Source organism: Talpa occidentalis, unplaced genomic scaffold, assembly GCF_014898055.3.
Source record: "Talpa occidentalis isolate TD23 unplaced genomic scaffold, MPIMG_talOcc4v2.1 talOcc4.3, whole genome shotgun sequence".
In the NCBI taxonomy this organism is placed as follows: Eukaryota; Metazoa; Chordata; class Mammalia; order Eulipotyphla; family Talpidae; genus Talpa; species Talpa occidentalis.
Window position 1 is genome coordinate 138,465,020 of NW_023603184.1, and position 18,166 is coordinate 138,483,185.

Genomic DNA, 18,166 nt, shown 5'->3' on the forward strand with positions numbered 1-18,166 from the left:
GATGGTTACAGAACTTTGAATATACTAAATACCACTGAGCTATATCCTTGAAATGGGTGAACGTGATGGAATTTGAATTATAGCTCAATAAAAAACAGTTAAAAAGGAAAGATGGAATCATAGAGACTGACAATTGGAAATTTCTCCCATGGTCTCAGAGAGGTGATAGTAGCTTGATTTGGAGGGAATTCAGGAGATGAGGGAGAATCTCGAGACACTGTATTTTGACAGTAGGGCTGTACGACTTGCTGGTAGAGTGGATAGGATCGAGTGGAGTGGAACAAGGATGATCTGCCCCCGTGGGTCTGTGCATCTGTCATTCTACAGTGGCGTCATCTATAGGATTATTCAACTGGATCATTTGGGCTCTAGCTAATTGGCGCTGGCCTGGAGAACTTGGGAGGTCAAACTATAGTTATAGACCTGATGGTTGAGGTAGTGTTTAATTTGCTAGAAAACAAAGGGAGGTGTCTAGGATTCAGTAAAAATGATGTCTCTGATTTTTCTCTTTCAGTTCTGGAAAAGTTGGTTATTTGCAAGGCTCTTAGAGAGTAATAACCACTTTAGTCCAAAATGTTCCTATATAGGTCAAAATCATCTTTTTTCCTCATAAGCATTTCCTCTGAGTATTGAGAGTCTGCTTTCAAGTTTAAAGCAGCTTTTTAGTGGTATCATCTCTTTTAAAACCAGATCAGAAGGTGAATGTTCTGAAGAGACAAAAATCACCTGGGTAACCACTATAAAAGACACATGTGCATTTAAAGACCATAGTGCTACTGAGATATGAAACTTTCCGTGTAAATTCAACCCAAATTGGGAACATTTCCCCTACCCCCATCCCAGTTTTCTTGATAAGAAATAAGAACAGATATTTGAAGAAGGGGAACTTTTTCATGCAAAAGAATTATTTCCTATCAGTATGTAGCTGAAACATTATTACCAGGAGACTGGCCACCCTGAAAGATGCTGGCTTTGCTAAAAGTGACAAATTGCCATCTAACAACCTTGTTTTATTTCAGGGAACTTATGGGCATTGTGCCCATAAGGGGGACCGGGAGACAGCAAACTGCAGGTTCATAGAAGAGGCAAGAAAGCAGCCTGGATCACAGAAGTCTTCTTACCCCAAGATAGAAAACCACTGGCAAAGCGTGAGAGTCCAGTTCCTTGGAGGATGGTCTGTTACCTGGTGAGAAGGCAGTGTTTCACTCACCTGGGGGGAGGCTAGAAGGGAAAGAGAAATCTAATCTTCCTTGACAGATGGGGATGCCTAGTGACTGAGTCAATGACAGGCTGTGTTGCCTGGTGGTTATGAGCTCTGACTCTTTGTCTAGACTGCCTGGGTTTACATTCCAAGTTTATGATCTGCATGTTCTGAGGCAAATGACATCCTTGATCTGTGCTTCAGATTCTGTCTCTTGCATTGTACACTTTACTACCTAACTCATAGGATTGCTTGAGAATTAAATGAGCTTCAGTGTGTGTAAAATTCTTCTAACAGTGTCTGGGAACACAATACACGCTTGATAAATGTTAGCTATTATCATTTATTGAGTGCCTGTTATGGGGCAGCAAAGGTACTAGATGCAGGAGGTGTAATAGGAGATAAGATACAAAAGGTTCTTGTACTTACAAAGCATTTAGTCAATTAGAGTCTTATTTTCACGAATATTCTCATGACATATGGTCCAGCGACAAGTGATACTGTTTAAGAACTGTTCCAGCTTCCACTTCCTCTGTAATGACAGGGAGTTTATTTATGACGAAGATGCAGAGTTGGAACGTATGCACAGAGAAGTCAAAAGCCATTCGAATGTGGGCAGAGTCAGGGCTGCCCAAGCCTGCCTACTCCTGATGGGAGTCCTTCAGGGTGGGACTGGCACTGGCTGGGACTCGGGAGGTGTGCCAAGATGTTTGCTCCTGGCTTGGGAGGGGCAACCCTCGCAAAGGCCTGGGTGAGTTGAGAGGCAGGTTTCCTCAGGATAATTACACTGGTGGCATAGGGTCTGGGTTTTTAGTGCCATAGTTTCTTTTCCTTTCAGTCCCTCCTGGGAATGGGGAGTTTGTATCACAATGCAATACTAGTATTTTGCCACGAGTGGGTATCAGCATTAGCAAGAGGAAGGTATAATGACCTGGAAAATCAGAACATAAGTCTGTTCCTCTGAAGAGCAGAGTTGCCACTAGGGACAAGATAAGAATTGATCACATACTAGTATGAAGCCTGGGATTGTAATGTCCATCATCTTGACCCCATCCTCAAATACTGGTATGATTACTTTCTTTAGGATTAGATCCTCTATCTTCACATCCCTGTTATGCTGGGGAAGGAAGGAAGGGCAATTCAAGCCTTGACTGAAATTCTGCTTGCTGCAACAGACTACCATCTGCCAGTCCTCATCCAGAGATGTTGAGTCAGTGACCTATGGTTAGTCTCAACTCCCTAGAATCAGTCTTGGGAGTAGGAGGTAAACCATACATACACAAACACACAAAACTTGCCTAAGCCTAGAATAGGGTATGCAGTAATTCTGAAATTACCCACTGTATGTGTATATGGGAGTGCCTACATTGGGCAGCGACTAAAACTCAGTTTTCTGGGACATCAGTTTATGCTACTACCTAATGGGGAACAGAAAATTATGTTATTAATATTGGCAGTCAGGAGACTTCTTACTTTTTTCATGAACTTAGATATATTCTCTCACCTTCTGAAACAGTTCTCTCATCTGAAAAATGGGAGCTCAGATACCAAACTCATGGGATTTTTGTGAGGAGAAGAAATGTGTTTAAATGACTTCGTAAATTTAAAGGACTCACAAATGTCAGGGATGGTTATGATGTGTCCTGCACAATTTCACACTTTTTCTTTGCTTCAGCACAGTGGCTGGTTCCCAGGAGCTCAGTGCTTGTAGGTTGAGTTGAATTATTAGTATGATTTGGCTCATGTAATGTTTTTTGCTTTTATCTATTCTGCTTTTTCCAGCACTACCCTTTAGACTGTGACCCAAACACTCCATCTAAATTATAAATTGTAAATGTGACCATGCAGTTCCACTGATTTAAAAATCATCAATTACCCCTAATTGTGTCCTGAAGAAAACCTCTTCTTGCCTTGTGTCTGTGACTTCCTTCCCTATTCTTGGCCTCATGCCTTGAGGGCTAATGATATCATCCTGCTTCCTGTCCCCACCTGCCCATTTTTCCCAACCCTTACATGAACCCCAGAAACAGCATTTGAGTTAATGCTTTTGTGCAGTTACTCATGCTATTCCTTGTCTGAAAGACTTTGCAGCATCCTTTCAGCTGGTTAACTCATCTCTCAAGGTTCAGCTCAACCATCATCTCCTTTACAAATACTTTCCTAAGCCTCAGATCCAGCAAAGGAGCTTGACTCAGTGTCTCCAGAGTCCCAGGCCTCGGTCCTGTTATAACACTTGCCAGATAATCTTGAAATGATCTGTTCACTAGACTCAGACCTCCTTGGGGGCAGACAACATGGCCATGTGGCACAACCTCCTCGTATGTAGTGCAAAGCTTAGTATTCAGAAGGTGCATAATATACACTGCACTGAATCCTTCAAATCCTTGATATCAATTGATATGTAATCCAAACAAGCACAAACCACTCTGAATATCATAAAGAGGAACTTTAATGTGGGGAGTTCATTGTGCAGATGATAGAAGAGCTGAGAACCTGAGCAGGGGACAGAGAGGTGAGGCAGATAGTAGCAACAGCAAGGAGTTGCTGCCACTCTAGATGTTAGCCTGTGATTGAGGGGTAGCAGGGACCCCAAGCTGTTAAGGGATTGCTCTAATGCTGTAAAAGGGATTCGGCCATCTTTGCTCAGTTTGCTCTGAAAGCAAATTCTTAGTGTGATAGATTTTTAGTAGAGATGGTGTACATAGAGAGAGAATGAGAAAAGAAAGGGTATTTCTAGTTTTCCCAATAAAACTCTGAAGATTACCTATCTCCTAATGGGCAAATGCCCAGTCAAATAGGTGTGGCCTAAAGTGGGCCACTGAGATTCAAAACTTTGTTGCAAATCTAAGGCACCTTCTGGCTGTTACAAGAAAGGGGTTAGGCAGTTTCCAGAGAGCTAGGACACAAATAGAGAAATAAAAGGCAAAATATACCACATCAAGGTAGTGGCTGCCATAGTCTCTGCCAAGGACCAGAAGCAGCCTCCTCACATGTCTCTCATCCACATATGTGCCAAGAATCTCTTCCAAGTATCTCTACCTGTCTCTTCTCCACTCGTCTCTTCCAAGTACTTGGATTCAAGTGGAAACTGGAAAAGCAAGAGAGCAAGAGCATGCATGTGTTCAGTTATAAGCCAAGCATGGCTGCTTAACTCCTCCCCTAGTTCCCAGTTCCTCCCTGCCCCATTCAGAAGCTCACATTCATGGCGTGCTGGGAGTTGTAGTCCTCAGACCCTGGGCTCTCTTCAGCATGGAGATGGGGGTGGAGTCTGTAAAAATGTCAGGAGGTGGAGTTCATTCATAAGCTCAGGGTTTGTTCCCTGTTGTTCCTCTAACATAGAGAGGAAGGGGGAGTTGGGACTTGCAGATGGAAGCTAGAACCAAGGAAGGCCAAACTGGCGAGGGCAAGAACCTCTACTGCCAAGATGATGCCCAAAACAGAGGCAGGAAGACATGCTGTGCTTTCTCCCCACCCTCTGCCCTACATTCTTCTGCCATTTGCTCTCATTGGCTGCACCCAGCTGGAAGCCCATCAGTGATGCAAGCAGAGCAGGGAAGGATAGGACCATCCCACTCTGGAAATGAGTGAGAGGTAGAAAGAAAAGCAACCCACAGTACCTGGTGTAATCATTTATTCCTTTGATCTATGTATTTTCACTTCATTTCATGCCATTTTGTTCTGATCTCAGAGAAGACTGCTCCTAGCTTGCTACACTATATAGCCTAGGTGTGTGTTGGCAACATCATCTCGGCTTGTGTAATTACACCTTCTCAGGACATATGCCTGTTGTTAAGCAACATGCAACTGCATTTGCTCAGAGTGTTTTTGGCTGGGACATACATGAGAGGTGATGGTGTCTTGTAGATCGTTTCTCCAAGAATGTCACATGTGCCCCAGGTTACTAGCCACTGCTCCCTGCTCCTCCTTTCCCAGGACTCAAAAAGGACATGGGATTCACAGGTATGAGGGTGGGATTGTTATGGGAAACAGGGCAGGGTAAGTCAGTGCAGATTAATTACTGAGATGGACACCTCATAATAAACCCAATGTCTCAGTTTACTGCCATGAGGGTTGAGAACCACAGGCCTGGTTAGAATATTCTTACTTTATGTCTAAATAGGGCAAGGTGATATCTGAAATTAGAGCGAGAAATTGAAGGAGGATACAGAGAATTTATGTCAGAAGGACTTATGCCCCAACAGAATATTTTCGCTTGAAGACTTTTTAAAATAGAATTAAATTATTTGGACACTTACTTAAATATGAATTTCATCTTGCCCAAGTCGACATCATTTATATCACACTATAGAGATTAAAACTTTCAAGAGAATAAAATGATTTCACAAATGGCTCAGTGTATATGTAGGTAATTCCATGATTCTGATGTGTCCTGGTACTATTATTATTATTATTATTGTTGTTTTTTGCATTATAACTAGGTTTTTAAAAGTACAGAGTAATTTTTGTTTTAGCATCCACCTTTTTTTGGATGAATCTAGGCTATTGTGGAACTCCACAATAATTATGTTGAAATAATTAAATTTTTTAAAATTATCAAATTGTGACCTATATCCATCCCTTTCCAAAATTGGCATGATATTTTTAAAATTCAAGAAGAGAACAGAATCCTGGATATATTGGTGATAATTCAATCATGTGGTTGCTGAGAACATGAAATATGTCCTGTTGTTGAAATCCCTATTTGCCACTTAAAATGCATAGTTTCAAGAGTGTTCTATTTTATCTTTGCAGGCTACGTATCGGAACTTAAAATGTACTTACTCATTTGCTTGTGTGCCTATTGTCATTCTCCACCATCACGGGTAGGGAGGGAGTTCCTTTTTGTTTTGTTCTTTGCTGTATCCCTCATACCTGGAACAGTGCCTGGGAATAGAAGTGGCTCGCTCAATAAATATCTGTCTCATTGCTTTCCTCTTGCATTACTCTGCAGTGAAATATGAGAAAATGAAGAAATGGTTGACCTTACTGACAAACGCTTTCCTGGGAAGATGTTGTGTAGACTTTGCTCCACTCCACTGATCTGGGCCAAGCCTGAAAAGACCACTTATGTGTACAGACACTAAAAGAAGAAGGAGCCTGTTAATTGCAAGCTGTTTTTCAGTCTTGCCAAAAGGTCACCGCTATCAATTATGACATATATTCAAAGAAAAGGAAGTCCTGTCTATATGGCAATATATTCCACGATGTCTAATTTGTTTGCTGTAATAAGGCCAGGCTCAGTTATTGATGAATCAATCATCTGTGTCTTGCATGTTGATGACACCACCTAAGTCTCTCTCTCAACATAATGGTATTGCATACAGAGATCGGTGCTGGGCCGTATATTATTAAACTCCATAAACATGTTGAACATTAATTGCTACTGCTGTGCAAGAAAACATTTTTTTCCCCCTTTTTGTGGTGGAGACTTAAGTAATTTATACAGGATGACTCAAGCCTTGTCTCTAGGCAGCCGGTGAAATGCTGTTAAATCAATCCATATGGCCGGTCTCTGCAAGAGAATCAATTGTATGACCTGCATGGGTGAATGATACAGGGCATTTGAGTCGTGCTGAGTTCTTTTTTGCTGTAAATGGACAAGCCCTTGAGGTTATGTCTTTACAAATCTCATGAGGAAAAAAGTAGAAACAATTACAGGGTCAATTTAAACAAAAAATAAATGCTCATCTCAATTAATTCAAATGAGTAGAACTTCCCCTAGATTTCTTTGCTGTGTGTGTTCCCTCTCCAGTATCCAAATAATGGTCTTAATGCTCCATTTCACTTTTCTGGCACAAACATAGATTTGGTTCAGAGCAATAAACAGCTTCTTATAAAGGCAGGGGGTGAAGCCTGGGGCCAGGCCTGAGCTGCCAGATCCCTGGAGAACCAGTATATAAAGTCAATGCCATCCTTTGGTTATTTTATTTCTGTGTCTTCAAGCCTTGCTTTAACTCTTTGACTTTAATTTATTTTTATTATAGTTTTACAACTAATTCATTACCTTTAAAATTGTTTCTAAAGGCCACTTATGAAGAATGTGATCAAGGCAGCAACTGCTTTCCTACTCTCTCCCTATCCCCCATGTTCCCTATTTTGCTTCCAGCCTGATGTGTTTGTAATGCATTGGGGAATGATTACACTCGCTTCATTATCAGGGTTCATCTATGTTTTTAAACAAAAGACATCTTAAATGGCAGAGTCAGAGTTTAGTTTTCCCTAGGCATCCACAAATGACATTTATGTAGAATTGTAGACTAAAGAAGAGTCTGACTTCCAAAGATTTGTCAGAATGTGGCAACTCGTAGTTTTCAGTAGAACCCAGCTGGACAATGTGTTAGATTTCCTTCTCTGGAAAAAGTGGACCATCTAGAATACAGTGCAGGATCAGTCTCGTGCATGTTCTTCAGTCCTTGACTTTCCATTGGGAAGACTGGGCTGGAAAATCAGCATGACCCACAGTCTGACTGTGTCTTATGGAAGACATTGTTTTCTCTTAGTTCCTTCATCTAAATTTATTCTGATATCATTAGTCCCTCTTTTAATGGGGGTGGGGTAGGGAGGGAGTGTTCCCCTTGTATTATTTTACTGGACTCTGGATGGAAGACAACTTCAGTAAACGGGGTGCATAGAGGTGGTCTTGTGACTAAGACCTGGTTCACCACAGCACCCCTATCTCTCAGTAATAGTGACTGGCCAAGGGATGGGTTTTGAGACTCAGACCAGGTCAGTGAGTATTTTTCCATGGAATCTTATTTATGGACACACTCTCTTATCCCTCTCAGGTTGCTAGCTGAGAAGGTATAAGCCTGGAGTTATTTACCTGTGCCTTCCCCAGGATTCTCTGGGTCTGTCCTTACTTAGGAAGGAAATATCATTAAGGAGAGAATGAGGGCAACATGATGAGAATCTGCATGGTGAGAAAAGGGATAGAGAAAGGGGATGGGTAAGAGATGTAGTAAGAGTGAGCTAATGAAAATGTTTCAGTGCCCATATTCCATCATTGCCTGGGGCTGGCTCCTCCCCTGGACTCTCTTGCATTACGTTTCAACCAGCTTTGAGTAATTTTTCTGTCACTTGCAATCAACCAGGTCCTACTCTCTAATACATACACTCCTTATTAAGCACCAATCAGTGCTTTATTTGCCTGTGGAGTACCATAAAGTCTCAGATTCATAGGAGACCAGAGCTTCAGTGAAAATAGAATGACTCTGGGCTTTAGCCTGACTGGAAAATTCCAGGCCACCCTGAAGCAAATATTGGGGAGAAGGTGGCAGGAAGTTTTATTGACGCATCTACCTTAGACATAAGTAACCTGCCATTTCAACTGGCACCCTGATGTTCTTCTGTCATCTTCTCCATCTATTAGAACATTACTTTTCTTTCCCTCAATTCTTTTTCATTGCTTTTTTAAAAATTGCCTATGCAGCTTTCAACACTTGCTGCTTTATTTTCTTGTTCATGTCTTTTATTTTTGCACCCCATATTTTGAGAGGGATACACATGAATGTATCTCGGTGATTAGTTATCACCAAGCCATGTTAACTATTATTTTTAAGATATTAGGTCAAGTGCAGGGAAGGATATATCTCTCCTAATTCTCTAGGAATGTGGGGAGCTAGTCAGCTAAGATACTTTGATGATTTAGTGATCAAAATCCTTGTTTTTTTTTCCCCCAGATCTTTGACTTCTATGGATTTATGGCTATGCTTTGGGAAGAGTAGCTGCCTGCTCTGCAGAAGGTTCAGGGCCTGACCTTGCAAGTATGAATCATGGCTGGATGGACTCAAGAGGTGAGGAGGTGGGAGGGTATGGTGCAAGGTCCTGCTCAGCGTATTCTGGCTTATTTCTTGACTATGTGACCATTTTTGAAAGGTAATGAAAAGGAATGCAGAAGAGCGAGCCCTTCAAGGTGATTTGAAGCCTGAGGTCTCCCACTTATCTCCCTGTTGCTAGAAGTATAGTCTCATTATCACACATCCCATGGAGGGGAGTGGTGGGCTCCAAGTCAGAGAGATGAGGAGGGAACAGCAACTTTTCTCTAACTGGCTTTGAGGCCCTGGGCATGTCCCTTACATTTCCCAACTCTCAGATTAAGCATCTGGGAAATGAAGGCAAAAGCAGTACCTGCTTTGTGGGGTTGTTGTATGAATCCAAATAAATGAGGTCATAAATAAGAAAGTAGTCTGTGGATGGAAACGAGTGGCTCCAATGCAAGGCAATGTGCTTATTAAGATGCCACACTTTAGAAATAGTGCCTTCTAGGAGTGTGGCGCAAAATGAAGACCGACCCTGCTTAGTGAAGATGTTATTTGGAATTTTTTTTTTTTTGGTACTAGGAAATTGCAGTTTGGAGGGATAAAAAATGCTGTATTGATACTCTTTGATAGTTTTAAAATCAAAAAAAGTGAAATGTCTATTGTGGCAAGACGGGTAGAAACTAGAGACTGCCTGCATTTGCTGGCACTGTAAGAAGTGACCATTCTGCTTAAATTCTGTCAATATATATTTACTAGTTTGATGCATTCAGAATGGTTGGTTCAGATTTTATAATTCAACTCAACGTTGACAGGTAGACACTTGCAGTTCCACTGGTTATTGTGGCCATTGCAAAAGCTTCCCAGGGGACATTGGGATATTGGTTTTCTTCTTTGGAACATGTGAACCTTTATGCCATACACATGTGTGCACATGCACATGCACATGTGCACACACAGGCACACACAAACTCTTGACAAATGACTGAAGTATTGATGTTTCTGTGATGTGAATTAGAATCATTATGAATCATGTCAGAGGCTGCACACCTAGAGTGTGACTTTCCCTCACTGTGAATAATGAATGCCCCCTCCACCCCGCCACCCCAACCCCACCCCCGGTAGTGACCAGGCAGATAATGCTCTTTATCATGAATGTCAACAACTGGATATCTCCACTTCCTTTACACCCCAGTTTTGACCAATGAGACTGGGAAAGGATTGCAGGTTCAGGTTCAAAACTTCATGGGACAAAGACACGCGGTCTCTCCCAGACTTACTGATTTATCACAGAACTCTGAGATGCCAAGACCCAGCATGAAAGGACCAGTGTGGTCCACTAGGATTCTCTGCCTGTTTTTATGGATGATTTTGAAAACAAGGGCAGAACAGTTAATTTAAAAAAAAATCTTCATGACAGAAGAGTTCTGAAAACAAAGCAATGTCCTTTTTGCATTCTTCCCAGATGAGCCAAAGGTCAAGAGATAAGAGCCAGGAGCCATTAGAAGAGGAGCAGAAAACATTTTAGAAATAGAGTTTGCCAAGGTCCATTTACATAAAAGAAACAAAGAGAAATTTAGCTAGCTAGTTACTGAGAATTGTGTGGAATTATTTGGTGAAAAAAGGATGAACGCAGGATAGTTAACAATAAATAATTAAATGTGCCTAGCAGCACACATCCCTCAAGCACTTCGCCAAGAAAGGAAGACAACAAACACATGGACAATCCGCTGGCTGAATCTGGTCGAGAGGGAATAACCAGGAGATTTCCATGGGAGACAAATGCTCCTAATGCAGTTTAATTGGTTCCTCCACATTTCATCCTGATGAATGCTGCCTAGAGGGGAGAAAAGGGAAGGCAGAAGGAGCAACAGGGAGAAGAGAGAGAGAGAGAACGCAGTAGAAGGAGAGGAAGAAGAAGGGAAAAGTGGAGGGAACACTGGGGAACAGGAGAGGAAGCAAGTGAAAGAAAAATGCAGGAACATAAATAGGAAGCGGGTCCCATGAGGGAAGGACCCTCCAGATGCCTGTGTTTCACCCAAGATGCAACGTAAGTTCTCCCCGGGGCTGGGATTGGTTGGAAGTTGATGCCCAAGGGGTTAGAGTGTTTCTTCCCAAAGCACAGCTCCCTTTTAAGATCAAAACCCTGGCTCCAGGGGGGAAAAGTTAGCCTTCTCTTCCCTCAGCTGTCTGCCTCACACTCTCTCAGGCCACTTTTGCTCAGGGAGAAGCCTCCCTTTCAATGGTTGAAGTTGGGAAGACTGACAGGCAGGTCTTCATGCTGAGTGTGCTCTGATTTGGATGATTTTCTTCAGAGTTTTTTGTCAATACAAAAGGTCGGAGCTCTAAAGCACAGCCCCAGCTGAAGGTTCAGAACATGAGGAAGGTAATTCCTTACAACACCTGCTTGTTACCACATATCTACTAAAACCTGGGATATCTTGCCTGGAACTCTGCTTCAGAAGTCAGGAGGACAGAGGGTTGTTTAATTAATAGATTAAATGGAGCCCACTGTAGGTATTCAGTATTTATTTTTTTATTATTTATTTATTTTTTAAAGGACATTTTCTTTCTTTTTTTTTTTTTTTTAAAGATTTATTCATTTATTTACACAAGCACTGGGTACAGTCAGAAGCGCGGGAGGGTGAGAGAATTCACCAGAGCCAGAGCCGGGAGCAGAGCAGGCAGAAGGACCGAAGTACACTGCTGAAGGGAGCAGTGGGCGGCAGGAGAGGTCTGCGCGCCATGTGGGACCCTCCTCTGGTGGCCGGGGAGCAGCCGGGGATCGAACCAGCGCTGCAGAGGCTGCAGGCAGCTTCGCAACCCAGCGCTCAACTGCTGCGCCACCAGGGAGGCCCTCAGTAGAGAATTTAATGGGGCATCTGGTGCTTGTAAAGTCCGCTGGGCAGGTACTACTAGGCTGGATTCTCAGAGATGACATTCAGCAACTATGTAATGGAACATTGGGTGAGTCCACATTTGGAGCCACCAATATACCAACAATATGCCACTTTTGGCCTGTTCAAGAGCACATCTCAAGCTCATGGTCCAGAAATGGGGAGTCAAGAAGAGGCCATCATTGCTGCCAAGGTGGCACTGCCTCTTGATGATGTCCAGAAGCTGGAGAATGGACCCTGGAATGCCAGTGTGGAAAACTCACATTTCCTGGACTGTGTTTGCCAGAAGAAAAGAGCCAGGAGGAGCAGCAGGTGGTCTCTGCTTCCCTCCTGCCTTGGAAACCTTTTAGGAGATGGCTATGCCTCCTGCAGAACCCTCCCTGCGGGAGACGCTGGAAGCATAGTAGTCAGTTTTCAACTTCTCTAACTGAAAGGGTAGAGGTGCAGGGCCTTGGGGAACTGATTCATAGCATCTACCTCAAATGTTGATGGCATTTTATCATCAGCTACATACATTTTCAAAGTTTCACTATCACTCCAGAGAAACATTATGGAAAGAGACTTTGACAATGGTGTATATAGTCTAATTTTACAGGTGGACAAACTAAAAACCACACAGATAGTTCTTGGCAAAATCGGGGCAATAATCCCAATTTTTTTATTTTCTGTTATTTTCAGTTCAGTGCCTTGTACATTAGAGTGTCCTAAGAGTCTAAGGTTCAGCTAAGATTCCAAGAAACCACAGGAAAATGAGGTTAACTCAGTGTTAAATTTACTTGGCGGTTATGGAGGAAAGGGTATTATTTGTGTTGAAATAAAAACTGTGTATGTGCACACACTTATGTTTCAAACACAAGATTTTCTGCAAGGGTGAGTTGGACACAGGCAGCTTCAGGATTTTCCTCCATGGCTTCCTCATTTCTTTCTGCTCTTGGGTACCAGCCTGGGAAGAAGTTTGGGTACTCAGCAGTCTCCCCCGCTGCTTTTATTTTCTCAGATATTGTCCCACTGTACTTTTGTTGGGTGACAAGTAGAAGCTTGCTTCATTTCCACTCAGATGCTACTTCCATTAAATCTCCTTTTATGCCCCCTGATGTAATTAATTGTTTTTTATTCACACTCTCAAAGCCCCACACTTACTGCTGGATTAGACTACAAATTGCAGTATGCATTGCGTTAATGTCAACTCTGTAGATCCTGTCTCCTCCATAAGGATGAGGGCTCTTCCTGGACAGGGACGGGGTCTAGCTTATCCCTGAATACTAGGAACCAACTCTGTGCCTTTGTGGAGGGTATGAAAGCAAAGAGGGAGAGTGTGTCCCTTCTCCTTGGGGAGCATAAGACTAGACTTCCCTATCCCTTGTGGCAGGCAGGGCTGTGTGACTGACTCCTGGCAATGAAATGGGTGAGAGTGACATGCATGGCTTCTAGGTGGGGGCAATGAAAGGACTTGCGTGACCCTCAGCCTTCTCTCCTTGAGTTTCTGACTCAGGGGGCCTCATGTGGAGATGACAGAAACCCTAGGATAGCTTTCCTGGACAGTTGCTTCAACCAGAAGGGAACTTTTCATAAGCAGTAAACTTTTCTTGTTTTATTTATTTTAATTTTATATTTTTTTTACATCATTTTTCATTTTTGTTCAATGTATGAATTTTTATCTTGGTTGTAGTTCCCATGAAATTCCCACCACCCATTCACCCGTGCACCATCACCATGGTCCCTTGTGCTCTTCCCACCCCTGTTTTGATCCTACTCCCTTCTCCCCGCCTGCAGAATGTCTCTGATTTATAGTTGCCTGTTGATTTTGATTTTTACTTTATTATAATTACTCCCCCCACCCAATTCCTTATTTGGATCCTCTACATTCCTCCTCTAAGTGAAACCATCTGATATTTTTCTTGTTCTTTCTGGCTTATTTCACTGAGCACAATGCTTTCCAGCTCCATCCGTGTTGCTGCAAATTGCATGTGTTTATCTTTTTTGATTGCTGAGTAATATTCCAATGTGTATATGTACCACATCTTCTTGATCAACTCATCTATTTTTGGGCATTTGGGTTGTTTCCATAGCTTACCTATTGTGAATAGTGCTGCAATAAACAGGGGTGCAGGTGCCCTTTTGGATTAATGTTTTTGTGTCCTTTGGGTAGATCCCTAGGAAAGCCAGGCCCTGTGCCTGACTGCAATTTGGAGCCCAGAAGAGGATCCATCCTGACAGTAAATTGTTGCTGCATTCAGTTACTGAGGATTTGTTTGTTTCTCTAACATAGGCTAGTCTTTCCTGCTGAATACAGACGGTCCACACTTCCTGGGACTGCAGGGATCATCTATACACTTACAGATGCATCTTCTAGAATGATGCAATTTTTTTTTGCAATTCTCATTTTCTTTCTTGATAGAACTACTTCACTTAGACCTTGAGAATTCTGAAGGGGAATTTAAAATAAGACATTAAACTTTATAGGATCCACAGATACAACTGGACAGAAGACCTCTTCCAATTGAATTGTACTTACTTAACCTAGAAAGACCATTTGGAAAGTACTGAATATCCCCTGCAGATGGGAAGGTGCCATATCTTACTCAGGAGTTGCTGCACCTTTGACATCTTAGGGAAATTTACAACTCAGTGGCTCACTTTCTCCACGATGGCACATGCTACCTTTACTTAATCAGGTTCTATGGCTCCACAGGGTAAAAGGAGACACCAGTTTACTCAGTGACTTCCTACCTTCTATGAAGCAGTTTTGCTAGGTTCATATGCAACTGATTGCTTAATGTACTTGTCATGCATGTGCTTTTATTATGCGTACACACACTGTGGTCACATATATTGCAAGACTTGCAGATTATTTTCTAGGAATTAAAAAAAATTGGAGGTCCATGGGTATTTCTAATTGATGTCTTTTTATTTTAAAGATTTATAAAGCTCTTTTATACAAGAGCTGGGGTATAGGCTAGAGGTGCGGGAGGGTGAGAGGATTCACCAGAGACATAGTGGGGAGCAGGACAGGCAGACGACCGAAATATACTGCTGAGGGGAGCAGCGGGTGAGACAGGTGAGGTCTGCCACACCATGTGGGAATCTCCCTGGCCAGCTGTGAATCGAACCCGCACTGTAGAGGCTGCGGACAGCTTCACAGTGCTTCACTCAAACTGCTTGTGCCACCAGAGAGGCCCCTCTAATTGATGTCTTTTGCCAGAATAACCTCAGGATATTTTGCCATCTTTGATGGGGATTTTTATTTCAGTTAAACCTCGGGCAAGAACATTTCTCCTCTGTACATCTGTTTCCTTCTCTTGTGTGAGGATTGGAGGAAATGTTTATAAAGGTTCTAGCTCACTACTTGGGAATTTTTTGGCATTTAGTAAGTAACAGTTAATAATAATTACATATTATACTCATGTAGAACTTTATTGTTTAAAATACTTTCTCTATTTAAAAATTTTAATGCATGCTCACTTTGGCTTTGGGGGGAAATTTTATTTCCATTTTGTAGCAGAAAAAATGAGGCTTTGTGACTTGTGCAAGGTCCTAGATGAAGAGCTGGCAGAGCTGGGAATAAAAACTAGGTCTCTGACTCTTATCCTAGGGCTCTAACTGGGAGGTACCTTGGAGCAGTGGTTAAGAGTAGAAATGGAGGGCCTCCCCTGGTGGCACAGTGGTTGAGCACTGGGTTGCGAGGCTGCCCGCAGCCTCTGCAGCACCAGTTCGATCCCCGGCCACCGGTGAGGGTCCCACCAAAAAAAAAAAAAAAAAAGAGTAGAAATGGAGGAAGACAGGCTGGGATCAATAGCACAGGCCTAGCAGAAAGTTAGAGCCCAGCAAATGGTCACTATATCGTATTATAGGTTCTGATGCCCATCACTTATGTCTCCCATTTGATCTGTTTCAAAATGATTCATCAGGGACCCTTTGGCCTCATCCCAGTGACTTCTGTAAAAAGGAAACTGATGTGTTGTTCAGACCAGGCTAAGTAAACCACCGCAGGTAATCAAAGCATTGAATAGAAGAGGAACAAATTGCCAAAAACTACAATGTTCTGTGTCCTGAGTCTATGGATAGTGGTACCCTAGACCAGGTGGTCATTTTCTGTCTATTAAAATGTTAGACTAAAATATGACTCTTCTCTGGGGTGTAATAAAAGAACCAGAGGTTTGTTCCTTGAAGTTAAGCTGCATCACGGCCCATCTACCTCTGTTCCTCCAAGATGCTGGAGAGCCAAGAGGTTATGTCACTCAGGATGGAGAATGACTCTGCGTGTCAGTATTTTTCCATCCCAACACTCAAGTTAGCTCCTCTACTAATCAAACTGAAAACACACCCTCCTTGTGGCATCCTCTCCCCCTCCCCAGCATTCTTCTGATATAGTTATTCATTTCAATTAATGCAAAAGGAGGGTTCTAGCTGCCCATCCATTTGGCAAGGGATTTGGGAATAGGATCAAAGTTGGTTTTATTTCGATAGAGTCCCTAGTGGGCTGTTAATTACTTGGGTTTCAAATCAGATGGCATTTGAAATAGAATATTGAATTACACCTGTGTTTGGGGGTCAGTTTATCTTCTGATATGAAGGTAGATTTGTGGCAGGAAGGAACAGGAGGAAATGAAGTTAGTTTTCTTCCTGTGTTTGATGGGGGAAGGTCTTTGTTGCTGGAATATTCCTTGGGGGCTTTACATACTGGGTTAAACCAATGGGGAAAATTATGTTTCAGGAACTTCGAGTAAGAGCAGGCCTCCAGTTATCCCACAAGCAGATTAAAAAATGTAATCTTAAACTTGTTAATATGAAATATGACTGGCACAATCACACACATGCATGCACGTGTGTATACACACCCGCACACACACACACACATATATATATATTTGGTTTTGAGTGCTTAAGGTACATTGAAAGCCAGTTTGGTGGAAAAGTGAATAGTGAAATTAATGTGTCTGACCTCAGTATTCTATTATTTATCTCAAACATTTGAATTTTAATTTATTGAAGTAAACATTTTGTTTGCCAATTTACACTTGTCAGAGGATGATAGCTTCTTTTGGAATATCACTTTCTCAATTATCTTCAAACAAGCTTACCTCCTCTCTGTTCCTTAAGTGTCTATGCCCAAACCCACCTCCAGATGCTTGCTCTCTCTGTTCTTCGGTCTGAGCTGTTCATTTCCTAGCTCTCTGTGTCTTACTATTCATGCTTCAAGTCCAATTTCACATCCAGAGCTTATCCCTTCCCTGCAGTCTGACTCATCGCCCCATCTATCCTTCAAAGCACTTTTCTCAGTGGCACATAGCATATTTTTTTTATTTGCGACACATACATGGTCTTCCTACCCATGAGAGCAGGCAAGCTTGTGTTGTCCAGCATGTCTGGAATCTTAACTGCTTAGCACCATGTGAGCCAAGTGTCTCATATTTACCAGGTGAATGAATAAACAAATGGAGGGCCCAACCAAACCTGGCCAAACCTTTCCTTCTCATGGAGTGCTCATCAAATTTTCTTTTTTTTTTTTTTTAAAGATTTATTTATTTTTTTAAAAGCTTTATTTATTTATTTATACAAGCACTGGGTACAGTCAGAAGCGCGGGAGGGTAAGAGGATTCACCAGAGCCAGAGCGGGGAACAGAACAGGCAGACAGACGAAATACACTGCTGAGGGGAGCAGCGGGCATGGCAGGAGAGGTCTGTGCGCCATGTGGGACCCTCACCCGGCAGCCAGGGATCGAACCGGCGCTGCAGAGGCTGAGGGCAGCTTCACAACCCAGCGCTCAACTGCTGCACCACCAGGGGAGGCCCTCATCAAATTTTCAGGAGAGTGTGATGCTTGCATTCAATCCTTATAATTTCAAATATAATTTGATGAAACTGGGTAATAACTTTCATAACAAAGCTGTGTGTGTAGATTCCACTATTTTGGCCAAAGAATATTTTGACAATTCTCTGTTAATACTACTGCTGCTTCTCTCTTAGATTCAATCTGTAGGGATATTTACTTCTATCTCCTGTGAATCTCTGCTCTTGTCTCCTCTCTCATTTTTGTGCTTTTTGGCTTTATTTCTGTTTCATAAAAACTGCTGACAATTTTCTCATGGGTTAGCTAGGAAATAAATTCAAGTTATCTTTCTTTTATCAAATTCATAATGGCTATTACTAGTAGAACTGATCACAACAAAATAAAACTGACAGCGACTAAAACAGCTTATGGTAGAATTTGTTATTGGTTAAAAAAATTGATGGCAAAATTAAATCTTCTTGACAAAATTTAGACGTACAAAATTTGATCTGGGAAAACTGAACCTTGCGGAAATAAAGAC

General features: G+C 42.2%; 1 long non-coding RNA gene across 1 annotated transcript in view; it reads left to right on the plus strand.

The window, feature by feature from the left end:
• The first annotated feature begins 1,025 nt into the window (after positions 1–1,025).
• Positions 1,026–18,166, plus strand: part of LOC119254853 (uncharacterized) — a 42,085-nt gene continuing 24,944 nt past the window's right edge. Inside the window, exons 1-2 of the long non-coding RNA XR_005127381.2 lie at positions 1,026–1,186; positions 8,881–8,994. This is a non-coding gene — a long non-coding RNA (uncharacterized LOC119254853). The remainder of the gene's footprint in view (positions 1,187–8,880; positions 8,995–18,166) is intronic.